Raw genomic sequence first — 14,409 nt, forward strand, 5'->3', positions numbered from 1 at the left:
GAGCCTTTGTCAGACTGCATAGCCAAATACATGTCAGTGTTTCAATAAGAAAAAGTTACAGAAGAAATGATTGCTTAATCTCTTTTCTCATTTCTTCTTTTCTCATTTCTTTCTCATTTCTCCTATAAATAGATAAATATGGATGTTTATTGGCCATGTACCTGATGAATCAGGCTGATGTTTGGCTCTTAGCATTGACATTAAACTCTGACTTCTTGGCTGTTAATTTTAGGTTTCCATTTCCCTAATTTCAGTTCCGAAATTTACAAATACCCTTTTCCACTAAAAATGCAATTTTTTCAAAACAATAAAATATTTAGCAAAGTTTTAAATTAACTTCAGCATAATGTTTAATGCAGTGCAGCAGTTTAATGCAATCTTATTAAGAGTCAGTAGATCAAATTGCAGTGAGTTTGGCCAGCTTTACTATAGCTGTATGAGTAATTATTTTATCATTACTAGGGTAATATATATATATATATATATATATATATATATATATATATATATATATATATATATATATATATATATATATATATATATATATATACAGTTTAACCTGACCTCAGAGTAAGATTTTTGCAGGTAAACATGATAAGCAGATGAGAACTGAGAAGTCGCTGACTGCCTGCATGTTTCAGTGGATAATCAGGGGTTGTGTTGAAGCTCTTATATGACTCTGTGCTGTCTCAATATAATTAGATCATATTAAGCCCTTTGTGTACGTGTTTGTATGCAACTACAGCCTATCAGTATCAGATTTGCTAAAGGGCCCCACTAGGTGGCACCCAACGCCCAGTACTACATGGTTTCACGTTTCTTTCAGCTGTTGAGATAGTCTGCTAAATAAAACTACAAACGTTTGAGCTCAGGTTCAAGTCAAGTCTGTTCCTGTAGTTTTCATAACACACAGCTGGGTTAAGCGTGCAGGCACACGCGTGTTGCTTCAGGCTTTAAAGCATGTATTCATCCTTAATGGGCCCCTACACAATGTCCCTCTATAGTGAAAGGCTCTGTTGAAGGAGAGGAGGTTTTGTGCCACATGCTTATTCATGAGTGTGGGCTGTAGGTCAGGCGTCTGAGAGAGAAACACTAACACAACCCTCCTCAAAACCCAACAACAGACCAAGACTTCTAGGTTCTGAGTGGAAATTGTCCAATTAAACATTGTTGGACTGTTGAAATACAGTTCACATGGGTTTACTGTTCTCTGAGGTCCACTTATGTTATCAAGATTTTTAAACAAAAGCATCATAATTTATAACTAATAAGCTATTTTCTGTCCTGTTTTGACCACCCTCATTAGAACACTTTATTTAAATAGGTGTGGCATATTGTAGACTCACAAGTACACAACCACTGCTATGTTTGTTTAACATATGTGTATGTTTGATAGCCTACATTCTTCAAAGATGGACGCTGCTGTGATTTAGGTTAAAAATGCATAAATACTCAGTGCACATCAAACAATAACAGACAAAGCAAAAGTGACCACATAATAAAAATAGTTCTCATTATTTACACTACATCAAAGTTCTTTTAAAAGTAGTCTATAGTCTTAGACTGCATGCTCGAATCGGTAGGCGGGGCTTAACAGCCAGTGATGTACAATCAGTAGCCAGGGTTAAACAGTGTCAGCCTCAGACGTCACGCCAATGGACCGTTGGCTAAATGTCTGATGCATATGGGACTAAGTTAAACAGGCAGTGATTTAGAACCAGTAGTTGGGTCTAAATAGGGAGCAATGTAGAATTGTATATATATATATATATATCCCTTTAAGTGGTTCAAATTGTTTGGAAGGATGCATTTATATTTAAAAACCAACATTTTGTTAGTTCATCAAGATTTTACACTGTGATTTACTCCACTGGGCAAGAACAGTGAAACACCTGTGTGAATAAGCTGAATGTTAATTGAGGAATGTGATGGCTGCGGCAGTGTATTTTTTAACATGGCTTGTTTGCACCCTCCCTTCCTTACACACACACACACACTGCTAAAAAGATGGCAAGCGCATTGCTCAGATGGTGTGTCTCCATGGCAACAATGACCTCATGCTGTGCCAGGTTGCTATGGTGAATCGTTGTGACATCAAACCTGAGCCCCAGTTGCCATGGCACCACACCTACTGTCTCAGCAGCTATTTCTGTGTGATGTCTGAAGCCAACAGGCAACGCAGTTACAATGTCCCATTTCCATTTGTGATGCGTATTCCTTTGTTCTGCTGCTGTTTTATTCAATTGTGTACAATTCCGCCTTGGATCTGCGACATCAAGTGTTGTACGTTCATTATTCACTAAACATCTGAATAATTTTCTTCACTATCACAGTCTTAGCATAGTCCATCATGAAAATCCTTCTGATGACAACATTTATTTTATGAGTTTGATGTCTTCAAAGAAAGTCGTGGCTTACAAGGACAAATGAAGAATTATGAACGGCATATTTAATCTAAAGGTGGCGCTCTGGGTCAACTAATCTTCATCTCCAGCGGCACATCTGAATGAAGGCTTTGACACAGTTTGCATACTTCCTACTAATAATTGCACTTGCATCAAACCACAAACTGAATTATTAGAATTTGGGGGAAATTATTGGCATACCACGGCTGGTGTACGTGTGTTTGGACAGATCGTGGGTGCCGCCCATGCTTGTTCGGTGTCTCAAGGCTCATTAAAGGTGTGTGTAGTGTCCCTCATGGCAGAGGTGTTGGGTACTGCAAAGGCCCCTCACACATCTTTATTGTGGGTGATAAATGTGATCAAGGGCCCCCATAACAGCTCCACCCCGCTTCCTTCTCCCCCCTTTCTCTTTTTTCTTTCCACCCTTCCCCCTTCACTCTCACTTTGGTCCTCCCGCCTCCTGATTGTGTGTACTCACCAATAAGCCTTGTTCTCTGATACAGTTGAGATTTATATGTATTTAGAGTTCCAGTTTCTCTCGATCATTTGTCATCCTGATGTGTTCACCTCCTGTTAGAGTTCAACAGAAACCACATCTGTAAAGTCAGGAGTCAGGAGTGCTTCATGATTATATTTTACCGAGCAAACGCACTAACCTTCCCCCTCTCCTTCTCTGCAGTCTTTAAAGTGCTAAGTGACATTGGGGAACTGTGTCCTAGTTTGACATGCATCATGTGTAAGACAGTCTGCACACATCATCTGATGCCCTTGAGTTTGATAATGAAGCCGATAATGAACACCACTGGGCCCAGCCTAGACGGGTGCTGAAAGGAAATCACAACTTACAGAGTAGAAAAAAAGCGAAACAACACTTATATTACTTTCATTTGTTGGTATTTATTTTTATGTATGTAATGTTGTTGACTATGTAGCTGTTGACCATACAGTGATCTCTGACACTTTTGTAGGAAAAATGTAGTGGAAAATGCCTGTTTTCTGTTTTGCAGTCAAATTTTCCTTTCTCACTAGTAAATGAATGCAGGATGTTTAGCACATGCATAAGGCTACAAACACGTAAAACATGCAGATGTCCATCTAGGTCACATGCATTAAAATAAATTAAGAACTTAAAATCTTTATGGTGTTTTACTATGCAAGCACGCATTAAACAGAGGTCTTTGACTACTGCGCTGCGACCCACTGTTTTTTCAGCATCTTGCACATGCGCGCACTTTTAAGATGGAGTTTCAACGTAGAAGTTTCGCTTTTGATTGACTGCACCACTCATCAAAATCCAGTTTCATAACAGCTTTGATTTTTTTTTAACACTAAAGGCGTGGTCATATTAGCAAAAAAGCTATTTTTCCCTTTATTTAATAGCAATACATGAAACACTAACTCAAGAGGTCACTTCCTAACAAAGGAGCTTTATATTTGTCAACGTCAAATTTGCGTGTTAAAAGCTTCACAAAACTGATGCAAAATCTGTGTGGGAAATGTTTCAACTCGGATTACAGATCCTGCAGAATTCAATTGAGAATTTCATGATATAAAGGTAAATGCGACCATGCAGAATACATTTTGCAATGCTTTTTCATTCATTTCAGATGAATGTGTTTGACTGTTTTTGTTATTTTTTTGCATTGTCTCACGTTCATCTCACAACATTCCACTGTTTATATTATATATGTATTCCACTGTTTATATATCTATATTATAACTTAGAATTTTAGAAAAACAAATGTATTATCGCTTATAACCCTCTGTAGCCTAGGCAGAAAGTCCTGCATCTGCCTTGAGTTTGGCACGGCTAGTCTGAGGACTTCACCTATGCACAGTAGCTCTTTGATGTATTAGAGCAGTGGAGTTTCCTGTTTTCATGTGGTCGGTCTTCCTGTGGTTGGGGTGAGGAAGTATACCTCAGGTGACCTGCTGCAAAGTCAGTATATGTTTACCCTGTCACTTCATTTCCAACCCATTTCTCCATTTCACCTCGATGGCCCCTTCATTGTCCCCAAGGGAGGATTTTGTTTACAGCACCACATTAAAAGATGATAAACCTAATGACTCCGAATGTCAACCGTTGTTTAAAATAGTTCATCTAAAGGAATATGTTTACAGTTGTGTGTACGTACATGCAACATGAAACAGTAAATACTGGCTAAATATTTTTTTTTATTCTTTTTTTGATATTATAGCAAGCAGACATTCTTTATAGAAGTTTACACTTATTACGTGAGAGTTTGGTGGAGTGCGGCTTTGTTCATGGTTGTCCAGTTCATGTATAAATATTCTCCAGTTGAAGAGTTGTGGTGTCTGTTGTGCTGGCCTGTGAGCATTTCCCCCATGAGGACTTATTTAGTTTAGGCTTCTTCGTCATATTCAGAGGTTCACATCAATGTGTTCATTAATCATACTGTCTGTAGGAGGTGTCACTCTCCTTTAGCACCAGCCCTTACGAACTTACTCATTCAGCCTTTCACATTCTCCTCACCACAGGCTTTTCTCAATCACACTTTTAAACCTTATTCTTATGGATGAGGTGTGCCTTTTTTATGTAATATGTATTTAAAATACATTAAATAACATTTTCGTGGTTACACTGTAAAAGCAGTGTTACAATTTCTACTCAGGCACTGAACAGAGTGCCCATAAAGAGGCTTTACCCATAACTTTGTATGATTGTTCTTGTGTCATACACAATGATATGTATCTGCTGAGTATATTGCCTTTGTTAAAGAACTTCCCCGAATGACGTAAGTTTTTATAAAATATACATGTGTGTAGGATGAATTCAATCAGCATACATCATGAGGCATTGTCATCTTATGATGTCTGCTTTATCCAGTGTTGTTACTGTATTTTAAAATAAGACCAATAAAAATTGATTTTGGTAATTGTAATAATTATAATATTATTGTAATAATATTACATTTAATATTTAAAAACATGAATTAAAATGAAAAATGTTGCCTTACTAGCTAAAAAAAAAATTGTATGTATGTATGTGTGTATGTATATGTATGTAAAAAGTATATATGTGTGTGTGTGTATATATATATATATATATATATATATATATATATATATATATATATATATATATATATATATATATATATATATATATATATATATACACACACACACACACACACACACACACACACACATATACTATGGAAACAAATTAAAACTATAAAAAGGTTTTTTTATATATAGATACATTTTTGCATTAACATTTTTCTGATTTAAAATATGAATAAATACTATAATACTATATAAATAATCAAATAACACTGGTCATATTTCTGGCATATTACTCATTTTTCGCTTAATACATTTTTAGTGCAGAAGTAGGCATAATGCAAGCATAGTGTTCTTATATATGACAAATTCAAATGTGCCAAGTATTTATGTTGTAGTAGGAAAATATGTAATTCTCTAAAAACACAAATAAAAATAAAGAGTTGCTCCCTTTACAATTGAGTAATTGAAGGTTTCAAAGGAAAAACAAATGTGATTATCTGATGGCAAAGGAACATGAGAATTCCATTCTTAGAAGATTTTTAGATGTTTTTGATCATTTGTAATCAGTGTGAAAGAATTTGGACAGTATCAGCAGGAACGTTCTGTGCATGTTTGTAAATCTCACATTGCTGTAGAAAGAAGAATGAGCCAGTCTGATGCAAAACAGGACCAAGTGTGTATGATCAGTCTTATTGTTACAAAACCACTCAACATAGAGCTGAAGGGTTTAGATGTTCTAACATCTCTCATTCAGTAAGGACAAAAAAACTCAAGTTCTTCTGCCAAGCAACTCATGCACAACAGCAGCAGATGTGGTTCAGATTTTCACCCTCTGGTTCTACTGACATTTTACCCTACAATCTTATGTATCTTCAAAAGCCCCAGAAATATGTCAGTGCACTAAAACCTCTTTGTATCTAACAGACTGGAAAGAATCGTTATTTAAGAGTCGCTCGTTTGTGACACATCTGAACCAACAATAACGGGCTGTTTCATTTTGCAAGAACATTTTTCTGAAGACCTCCTGATCAGTGGAATCATTCTTCAGGCTTGTAAATGCTCTCATTCCTCCCCCTCTCTGTTCTGCATTGGTATCTCCCACTCACATTGCAAATGGCTGGAAATTTTGCACACTGCAACCTTTCTGTCGGTGAACATGAATATTTATTCATTGGTTGCGTTTGCCCTCTCTTCCTCCCCCTCTCTCCCCTCTCTGTCTGTCAAACGTCCCATTTTCTGCCATTTCTCTTTCATCTTCCTCGCCATTGTTATCTCTCCTTCTCATTTGTCAGGGTTTATATCTGTACCTACCAACACATACTGTACAGAACAAGCAGGTATGGTAACAGGCCCTCTATAAATACAGAAATCTTCAGCTCATTTGTTTCTGGATGAGAGAGACTAAACTGCTAAATGCTTTGGTCAAAGTTGAGGCTTGTTCGTCATAATCCACATACAAGTTCTAAAGTCCACCTTAAGCTATAAGCATTATTAGGCTCTCGCGCAGTTTTGTCTTTAAAGGGGGCGTTCTCTCAGTTTTAGGTTTTATGTACCTGTCAGTGTTTTTCTGCAGGGGATTTTCCACACGTTCCATGCTTCACCTCTGTTGCCTGAGAAAAAGTGGCAGCTCAGACAGACATCTGTAGCCATAACAAAGTCTTAGTCAGAACAAAAGAATTTTAATGGGGTAAAGTGAGGCTGGATAGGCCTGTGTTATATATTAGAATAGATTCTTCAGGGAGGCAGAAGGGCACTACAAGCCCTATTTTTATATGGATCTTATCACTAGCCACTGTGTGACGAGGAAACCTGATCACTTTTTGGCATACTACACTCACTCTGTATAGTGCTGGTGCCTCCAGGCAAACCGTATGCTTAAAATAAAGATTTTCCAGCTAATATGGTTTCTGATTAATTGCTGTTGTACTAAATGGAGCATGGATTTCAGTGTTATCTTGTATTGTTATTTTAGATTATAAATGAATGTAAAACAATTTTGTTTCCCTCTAAAAGCTTGATGAGTGGCTCTCTTTCTGCCCTTCAGCATTATGACCCTGATTTCTTTCACCCGCTGTATGTAGCTTCGTCTTGCTGCATAGGCCACAATCATTCAGATTTTCAATTATCTCTTGACTAGTTTATTGCTACTCATTCTTCATTGGTCTGGTGTAGCCCAGTTTTTGGCTTCTCACAGCTCCCCAATTCAGATTCACAATACTGTTGTTGGGCTGCAAGGACATCAACAGCACTGGCCCTTATACATTTCATCCAGCTAAACTAAAAGTCATCTGCTTTTTCACATTGCCATTTGCCATTTCGACTGTCCAATGAAAGTGAATGATTAACAGGGGCTGTTAAGATATATAAATGACAAAAACTTCTAACTTCATGGAAGACTTTTATAGTGCAATATCCCAAATATTCTGAATTCAGTAGCTGATGAACTGCCAACAATTTTTATTTTTATTTTTATTTTATTTTTTTACAAGGAAGGCATTATTCCATGCCACCGAAGTGATCTCAACTAGTAAAAACTACAGATCTAAGACACACATTTGATAAATCTTTCCTCAAATAAACTGTTGATAAAGCTAAAAAAAAAGGACTACTATGCCTATCAGACCACACCTTACTAGCCAAAGCTAACCTTATCCTATTCTAAAACATGAATTATTATAGATGTCATGTTCACACTCACACCACATGACCTTAGTTTGGTATCACTTGCTATTGTTTTTTTATGGTCATGCACTTTTGTCATATAGGCCTTCTGCAGTAAAGCATGATTGTGTTCATATTTTCTCATTTTGTTTGTGAAACCAGTTTTTAACGTAAGAAACACAAGAAACTAGCTTTAGAAATCTTCAAAATGAAAGGTATTTGGCTGATTGGCAGCAAGTTAGGGTGGTTTCACCTTTAAAAAATTTGTTGACCTCAGCTGTTCTTTTGAATTATTACCTCCTTTTGCAATGCATGCAATAAAATGATAAATGCAGAGAGTGTGTGCAAGCCCATAAACACCCACTTGCAGCACAAATACAGATTAGGTTTACTGACAGGTAATCAGTGATAACATGTATTTAAACATACTGAATGACATTTTTTTTTCTATTTGTGCACAAACATATAGAAATATTGATGGTGAGGTTTTTCATATTATGACATAGATAAAGCAATGACTGCAGAAGTACATCTTAGTTTCATCTGCAGTACTGTTGTCAATCAGATCTATTGTGATTTATAACAGAAGGTGCTTGCAGTGTTACTGTGACAGTCTTTTGTCCCTATATCCTGCTTCTCTTGTTGAACTGGTGCTCATCTTTCTGCTCTCTCACAGAAAGCGTTTATGTTTTTCAGAGCATGAGTAATATCAAGAATGAGTAGGCTTTCTGACTCAGGGGTGTTTTACTTGTAGGATGTAACTGTATAGTGAAATCTTGTCAGTTAACTAACTGTCAGTCTTTTGCTCATCATTAAATGAATAGCTCATTCAAAAAAATGAAAGTCTTTCATTTACACACCTTCATGTTGTTGGTTTACATGGTGAAATTGAATAGTGATAGGGACTGTCAAGCTGTACAAATGACACTTACAACTACTTTAAATTCATTTAAACACTTTTAAATAGAACTTTCAGAAAGCCCCTGATGATCATTCACTTCTCATATGGAATTGACATTCTGACAAAATTCTCCTTTCGAAAACAACAGAAATAAAAACTTGCCGTTTTAAAAAGTGAGTGAGTGAGTTAATGATCACTGAACTATCCCTTTAATATTACTCAAACAGACAGAGAATTAGGGATGTGCTGGGATGGAACAGAGAGAATTTATGAGGAATAGCTGAAGAAATAAAAAGAGCCAGAAAAGCAGGAAGCGTGTTGATTCTATCAGTAGTGCTATTGTTCATGATATTTGTGGTTGTTCTTTGGATTGATCATCCATTTATTTGTTCATCAGTTTACATTATTTATAAGGCGTATCACATTTAAGCAGTTAAAGAATTGATTATCAAAGGTTAGATGTTTAGTAGTTCTGTTTTTTTTTTCTATTGTTATTCCAAAAAACAATTTTTACATTCAAATTCAAACAAACTTCAAAATGTTAAAAATAATTAATTGTATATTTAAAATTCTTTCGTTAATGCATGTTTTCAAACTTTTTTAAAACATGTAACATATTTATTGAATTTAGCATATTTTCTTGTAACTAATAATCTGTTTTATTTGGTGGAATTTAATTTCACTATTAGCAGACAAAACTGAAACTTGCAAACCTTTAAATTCACATTTTGTACATGGGCTATAAGAATGTGAGAGCATGAAATACGTTCTGTCGCACACTACTTTAACCACTAAATTATCATATACTAAGTAAAAAAAGATGGACAAAAAAAACTGTACATTTCCTCTGTACTGTATGTACAGACAGATTTATGTATTTGATAGTGAGAGATAAACAGAAAAACAGACAGATTAAGACAGATAGGGACCCTAAACACTTTTGTATGAGAATCATGGTTCGTGGCCCTCATTTTATTAAAAAAGAAACTGCAGTCAAAGCTTCCTGTTTCAATAAGAAATAGATCACAAGTCACTGCTGTGCGCATAAAGTAATTTCATAGAGTCCTTAAGAATCAGGAGTGTTAAATTCCATGCAGTGCGTCATACAATCAGAATGTAGGAAGGAAGGCTGTTTCTCACATCATTAGAATAACATAACAGGAACTATGTCATCATATCTCCCACTACAAATTCAAACAGCATCAAAAACACCTACTTCATGAATCAGACACAGTCCTTTTAATTTGCTAAGGATACTTGCGCTCAGACTTACACTTTTTTTTGTTTTGTTTTTAAGATGCCTAGATATCATCCAGTATTTGAAGAACAGGTTTGTGCCTGCGTGAACCAGCATGCATCACAATTCTGACTATAGTCAATTATTGCTGAAAAATTCCCGGGATTCATGTATATGCTGTAGTCTCACCTCAGAGTTTTTAGAGTCAAATTTTGTTTATGAAGCTTATAATACATGACTCACCTGGCAACTGTAACAGAAAGAGTATTTCAACATCCACACCCAGAAACACCTAGGCTATTTCAATATTTTACAAAAAGGCAATTCAAGTCATTACAAGCTGAGTGAAACATACAGTCTAGGTAAAGTTTCTGTTTCACTGCTGTTAGTTCCTCACCCATTTTTAGCTTTACACTATTACAGTGTAAATTTTTGCGGTGGGGGAGTAACATGGCCAGCACTTCTGAGTCCTCCCTTTCACACACAGGCTTGTTTAATAGCAGATCACTTCTTCCTAGCTCTCTTGGCCTGCTGCTTTCTTCAACTAAGACCATGTATGGTCAGGGACCAGTTCAGAGTGGATGGGAGGAGGGACAACTGGGAACAGTCAAGGCCCCAGTGGTAAAATTAACTTGAGAACAAGTATTTATTTTGAGGACCAGCATAATCAGAGCTGGAAAAGAATGAAAAACAGTGAGGGCAGAGTAATATTTAAGAGTCGTAGAGTCCCACTCTGAACAAATAGGTCAGCCAGACTATACTGTAGTAATAGCAACCTGATGAAGATGTCCAACAACTTATTCTTCATGATAGAGTAAGCAATATTCAGATGATGTACTAGAAACATTGACTTTCTAAATACAGCTGTGAGCCATTTTTGGTAACAAAAATGTTGTCACTGATAATGAAATTATCTTTAACAACCAAAAAAAAAAAAAAAAAAAAAAATTCTAAGGAAAATGGCCACATATATGCCTGGGAATATATTTATACATCTGAAATAACATACTTAACCAATACTTTGAGAAGTAGCCTAAGTTCTTTATCAAATCCAGTAGCCTATTTGTATTTGGGCACAACTTTAGTCAAATTTTTCTGCAGAGGAACTAAATCCATTTCATTTCTTCACAAATTACTTGCAAGGACATGTATGATGATGCATTCCTCTTTTTTTTCCTTTTTTTTTTTGTCATAACTCCTTTAAACAGATAAGTTAAAGTAGATTCCTTGCATAATGAGCTTAGTAGCCTTTTCACAGACCGATGTTTCCACAGGTAATTTATAAAATCTAGCATTTTTACATTTATATTTAAATAATAGCCTAGTATTTAATTGTTTCATGCAGTACTTAATTATCATTTAAAAAAGTATCTAATACAATGCCTGAGGGAGTTCAATAAATAAATAAAGTTGTCATTAATATCACCCTTGTCAAGAAGACTAGCTCACTGCATGACTGTTTGACTTGAAGTGTGAAGTGTGTCGATGAAAATGGAGCGTTCTTCTGGTAGTTTGTGGCTCTTGCAGCGTAGATGATTCAGACTGATGTAGCCTACAAAATCCGCTCCGGGTTTTCTGTTTCGTTTCAGTGCTGTGGCGCTGTACTGTATCATGTTTCCGACCTCGCCTCCTCCTCTTGCCGCCATTTCACATAATCGAGATTTTCGTTTAGGCCTAGCGTGTCATGGTGGAACTGAGTCCTTCTGCAATGCAAGTGTTATTAGTATGTCGACGTTGCTACTTTGCTTAAGGGTTTTTTCTCTCTCTCTCTTTAATAATAGAAGGATGTTAGGCTATATTATGTTATTATAACATCCTTTCATCATCATAATATATTAGTATCTTTAAATATAATTCTAATATGTTTTATTATTAATATATAAATAGGCTACGCTAAAATACGCTAAAAAAAGTTTTTAAACCAGCATCTGCTAAATTATCACCATATTAATTATTCTCACGAAGATTATTTCCACAGTTTGAAAGCTACATGTATTTAATGGTAGGCAAGTAACAATAATATTGGTGGAAAGTGTGCTTACCATGGTTTCATTAAGATTATTCTATACAAATGCACCTTTTACACACTTTTATGTATTTATATAGCCAAAAATGATTGACATTCCAGAATAAATATGTGCATTGCTGCAAAACATCTCAGTCAGTCTTTATTTACATATGTTTTAGGTATCAAATTAGGTTTCCACTAACATTGAATGCTAGTTCAGATATTCCTTTATATGCAAAAGGACAATGCTGAAGTATCATGATGGTAGAAGGTAGAACTAACTCTTTTTATTTTGTGGACTAGGCTACATAACAGCTGTCAGAGTAAACCGAGGCTGTATGTTGTCCCTCTAGAGGCCATGAAGTCACCTGCAGACATACTAGTAAACTTTAGTCCATGGATTTTATTTATTTATTTATTTATTATTTTATTTTATTTTATTTATTTTTTTTTTTTTTATCTACATCGAACATATTTGGCATGAAGGCTATTGTGCATTTACAGGTCCAGATAAGGACCTAAACACATTTGGACGAGAATCATGGTTCATGGCTTTCATGTTAGAAAAAAAAAAAAACTTCCTGTTTCATTATGAAATACACGAACTGGTCACTTCTGTGCCCCCCACCCCCACTCCCAACCCCCCATGTCATGCTCATCACCATAGAAAATATTTGGCATGTACAGTTCCACTACATTTGGGAAATAATTTTTCTGAAAATACCCAATGCAGTTTGTAAAAATGTCCACTAGATGGAAGCAGATATCTTTGGTTTCTTCCAACTCTTCCTTTGCATCAAATCCAGACCTAAGTAAGATGCTTCAATGGAAAGGTATTGTTATCCTAAAAATATATTAGCCATGACACTTAAAATGGAGACTGAATTTACAGTTATATCTGTAATGACATATACATTTATTTTGTATAAATACACACCTTTAGTCTGTTTCTGAAGGAACCTGAAGTTGAAATTGAATTCTTCATTGTTTTCTTATTTGTGTATTGTCTTTTGCGCATCAGAACAATCCATCACATTTTGTTGATTAGTTTAAAGTGTCACTGACCAGCTGTGTGTTTTATGCAAAGGTATTCTGTTATGTATAATGTTAACATGTATCAGTTACACAGAATGTACATTTTGCATGACATTTTATAGAAGTGAATGAATAGTTAAAGCAAACCTTTCACTATTTATGTCAGATTAAGGGAACTGCACAGCTGTGCACACCATGTGGTGTATAAATTATTAATCATCTTCTGATGTTTCATGCATTTTCAGAGACATCCCTCTCACATTAAATGTTCTGTGGGAACAAAGAAGACACTGAATTTGAGAATGACATGATTCTTAAATCCCAGGGGTAAAATTATTTTTTCATTGTAATCTAATTCTAATTCTGTAATTCTAATCATGCTGATTTTGTGCTCAATAAACATTTCTTATTATTATCAGTTTTGAAAATGGTTGTGCTGCTTATTATTCAAAATGGTGATACTTGTTTATATTTATTTTTCTGTTTTGTTCATTTATAAATAAATAAATAAGATTATTATATATAAAAAAAAAATCACATTTCAAACAGATCTAAAAAAGAAATGGCCATGATTTGGTGCTCAAGAAACATATGTTTTTCATAACTGTTGCAAACTGTTGTGCTATTTCTTTTAACAGGAATAGGAATATTTTGTTTCTATTATATATATATATATAAGCAAATGCAAATGTTGTAGTCATTTTCCCTTTCTTTCTTTCTTTCTTTCTGCATTCATAAAATTGATTATTGCACTTCTTGGCCAAGTTTAAGATTTTGCTTTAGTGGTCACATCACAAAGGTAATAACTTAAGCAAGACACACAATTAGTGAGAGGAAGGTGCTCTGCTCAGCAGAGTAAACTTTCTGTTTACCAGAGAAGAAAAGCGCTGGGGTTGTGCTGAGAGGAGCAACTTCCTGGTTGAGTGGTGTTTGGGGGGCTGATTTTTTTTAACAACTCACTCTTGTATCAGATTTCATAGTTTTCATAGTTCAATGGCATCCCCTAATATATGGCAGAATGAGGAATATTCCAGATCTCACCACTAGGTGCTGCCAGAGCACTTGTTATGGTTACCGTGCTTCTGTCCCTGGGTTTCTTGCTATCATTGCCATCATCATGTGTTTCGGA

The sequence above is a fragment of the Carassius auratus genome, chromosome 6 (genome assembly GCF_003368295.1).
Source record: "Carassius auratus strain Wakin chromosome 6, ASM336829v1, whole genome shotgun sequence".
In the NCBI taxonomy this organism is placed as follows: Eukaryota; Metazoa; Chordata; class Actinopteri; order Cypriniformes; family Cyprinidae; genus Carassius; species Carassius auratus.